Below are 3,873 nucleotides of genomic sequence, written 5' to 3'. Positions count from 1 at the left end.
TATATATGTATATATATATATATATATAATTTTAGCAACACTGGTAATAACAAAGAATTGTAACTCCAAGGGATCAACTTATAAATACATGGATCATACAGTCATATAATAAACTTGACCCATCTCAGTGGAGCCCTAAATAATTCGAGTGATTACAGGATCATCTTTCCTCTTAAATTTATAAATTTCCAAACATTGAACTTTCATTACATATTTGAATGTAAGTAACTAATGCCAGTGATTATAATTTTTTCTTTTCATACAAAAAGAGCTAGAAATATATTTAAGAAGATACTTCTAAAAATATGAAGTTTCTCTTTAAGAAACATTTGCACTAGAGAGACTGATTTGTAAATTCTATCTGCTTTGCAATTTCATTCCCTCCCTCAGTTTGGTGGAGGGAAATGATCCTCTGGCATTTTCATTAAACACAGTATTAATTTCCATTAAAGAATTTTTTCATGCTTCCTAGCATTGATATTTGCTGCTGCTTCTAGCTCAGGTAGGACTATATCTGCTTTATTACATTATCTCCCAACAGCAGCACCTAGCATAATGTTTTTTTGCACAGTGGCCCAATATATTTTCCTCAAGTAAATTGAATGTGTTGGTTAGGAATATTAAACATATTGTCCATAAATTAATGTGCCATAACATTATTTTAATTGAACTAAAAATGCAACCCCAAAGAATTCAGTTATTGTCCAAAGTCATTAACTAGTTACTGGAAGAAAAAGATCTAAAATCCAACCCTCCAGATGCTCATTCAGTGCAATATTCTTTCCTTAGCCAAAGTTGCTGAAGTAAATTTTATTGAAATATTAATTATGAATTTAGCATTTGAAATTTACTTTTAAATATTTAAAGTTTTTAGAAGTCAATATAATTGCTGTATTGACAATATTGACAATGTCATTTGAGAACATTCTACACTCAATTGTTTTGACACTTTTTTGTTGTTCTTTTACATAAAAATAATAATGATAATAATAAAACACAGCCATCAAGTTGATTCCTACTCATAGCAGGCCCCATTGGGTTTCCAAGTTGGTAAATCTTTACAGAAGTAGATTGCCTCATCTTCCTTCCATGGAATAGCTAGTGGGTTTGAATCACTGAGCTTCTGGTTAGCAGCCAAATGCCTTATCCACTACATCACCAGAGATCCTTAAATAAAAATAAGTTCCAGCAATTTTCCTTTCCTTTAAACAGTGGTGTTGCTAAATTTCATTGCTAGAGACTGTGAACCAGCTAGCTATGATGATGTTGATGTTACAGCAATAGCATCAGATGCAGGACAGTAAAAAGAGCTAGTTACACATTTTCCAGACTGATCTTCCTCATTCTCCTGCCCCCCCCCCCAAAAAAAGAGTACTTTCATGACTGCAAGATATTTCTTATTTATCAGAATGAGAATTAAATTAACTGGCACTTATATAACACATTACAGTATGGAATGAACTCAGTGTCTGATATCAAGGGGATGCTGAATAAGAATTTGTTAGCTATGAGTTGTGTAGATAATACCTTTATCTCATTGAAACTTCATGTCAACTCCATGAAGTAGGCATGTCTTGCTCACTTTACAAATAAGCTTATATATGTCAGAGCTGAGATGTGAATTTGAGCTATCTTATTCCAAAGTTGTCTCTCTTTCTAGTGTCATTTGGATATGCATATTTCATAAGACAATATGTGTAAATCTCATGTTCACTTTAAATTATTCACAGTATGGAGCATTACAGGTTTTGCTTATCATGTATTTCAGTCAGAGTCATTACAGGAAACACATGGCACATTCTAGCAGACAATTGAGGAGATTTAATAAAAGAACAATGCTCAAAGGTATGGAAAGGGTTAAGACAAGCCAACACGTAATAATAAAAGTCCTGGGAGCTAGCTATAGTGAGTGGTGAACTATTGTCATCTCTTGCCTGGAAAGAGAAAAGAAAGAATGGTTATTGATGCCTGAAAAGGGACAGAGCTGAGGAAAGGGACTCAGGACAGAAGCTGCATCCTCTGATAGCGAAACTCAACTTTGTTAACACAAGCTAGTGGGAATAGAGCTGAGGAACTCAATACTATGAACTTGCTTTCCTTCTCACCTTAACCTCCTCCCTGCCAGTGACTTTCATTGATTAAACTCAGGTAGAAGTCATAGGGGAGAGGAGTCCTTGGAGGGTATCCTTAAAGGTCAGCCTTTTGTGGCACACAGCACAGTTGGGAGGAGTCAAGGGTGAATATGGAAGAGCAAACAGAGAATTCTATGGAGGACAGAGCATGATGGAGGTGGAGGGTGAAAAACAAAGTGTGTCCAAGTGGACTGAATGTGTTTGTAATAGAAGGTGAAATGAGACTTTCCATGTTGATTTGAAAATATTCTAAAACAAACACTGAACTCTTTCCTACAGAAGATCCCAGGCTTTCCTTGCCATAAACCAAAACCAAACTCACTGCTGTCAAATTGGATCCGACTCATAGTGATCCCTCCTTAGGTTTCTGAGGCAGTATCACTTCAGAAGTAGATTGCCCAACCTTCCTTCCGAGGAGTGGCTGGTGGGTTTGAACCACCAGCCTTTTGGTTAGCAGTCAAGTGCCTTAGGCACTATGCCACCAGGGGTCCTTTCTTTGCCACAGTTGCAGGAATTAAAAGAGGTGGCAAAGTTGCTGATCCAACTATCACTCTACATTTTCCTATCCTACACCCTACTATAAAGCCTTTATAAATGAAAGAAATTAATTCAAGAATGGTACCAAGAACAGAAATTCATCTGCTTAGTTTGGGAGCTGTTGTTGTTGCTATTGTTCGTTGTTGAGTTGATTCTGACTCATGATGACCCCAAGTGTATAGAATAGAACTAGTCTGCAGGATGTTCAATGCTGTGACCTCTCAGAAGCAGATTGCCAGTGCTGTCTTTTGAAGCACCTCTGGGTCAGTTAGAACCGTCAACCTTTTGGCTAGTAATCAAGCAGTGATGGTATAAAAAAATGGTTTAGCCATTTCTCTCCCTCTTCCTTTTCTCCCCTCATCTCCTTCTCCATTGACATGAGGAAGAGAAACGGTGGTACCCACCCACCCTTTCAACCACCAGCACAAGCGAGCAAAGTGAAGGGAATTCTTTTGAATTTGGGACACTTTCAAAAAAAATTGGAGACTAAATCTAACTTTCCTTTTGACAACAGAATTTAGGATCTGCATTCTGTACCTATTTGGTAAAGAAAAGGATGGAGGGAAGGAAGGAAGAGAAGGACGAAGGAAGGAAAGAAGGAAGGGAGGGGGGGAGGAAAGGAGGGAGGAAAAGAGGGAGGGGAAGAGGGAGGAGAAAGGAATTGGAGAGAGGCAGCATAAAAGGGGCTTCACTGGATCAGTCTGCACTCCCACCATTTACCCAGGTAGAAAGTGCTAGGAGAATATCCTTAGAAATATCATGGAAAAAAAGGACCACAGAAACAAGAGAATATGGAAAGTATCCTAGACAAAGGACCTAAGGGAAACTCCTTAAGAACTCATACTTGTATCCCATGAAGGAAAGCCAGTCTTGGAGGGCCTGTGTAAATGTATTAGCCCCTTGTCAAATTTCAGTACCCAGGTTCTGATAAAAGAAAAGAGAGGGACTGGATTAGAAAGGGAGGAGAAATAAAAAGGTAAGACCAATACACATATCTCCACAATGCAAGTTCCGTAATCCATAAATCAAGCACGAGACAGAAAGAGCGTGAGTGTGCTTATTTGGTCTATAACTAAACTCATACCACCCCAGAAAGGACTTGATTTTTTAACACTGTGGAGGGGTTGGAAAGTTGTGGAAACAACCTAAGATAGTTTTAAGAAGACTAAACCAAACAAAAAACCAAACTTGTTGCCCTCAAGTC

Source organism: Orycteropus afer, unplaced genomic scaffold (genome assembly GCF_000298275.1).
Source record: "Orycteropus afer afer isolate SDZICR_OR568_19922 unplaced genomic scaffold, OryAfe1.0 scaffold00359, whole genome shotgun sequence".
Classification (NCBI taxonomy): domain Eukaryota; kingdom Metazoa; phylum Chordata; class Mammalia; order Tubulidentata; family Orycteropodidae; genus Orycteropus; species Orycteropus afer.
Note: the sequence above shows the minus strand (reverse complement) of the source record.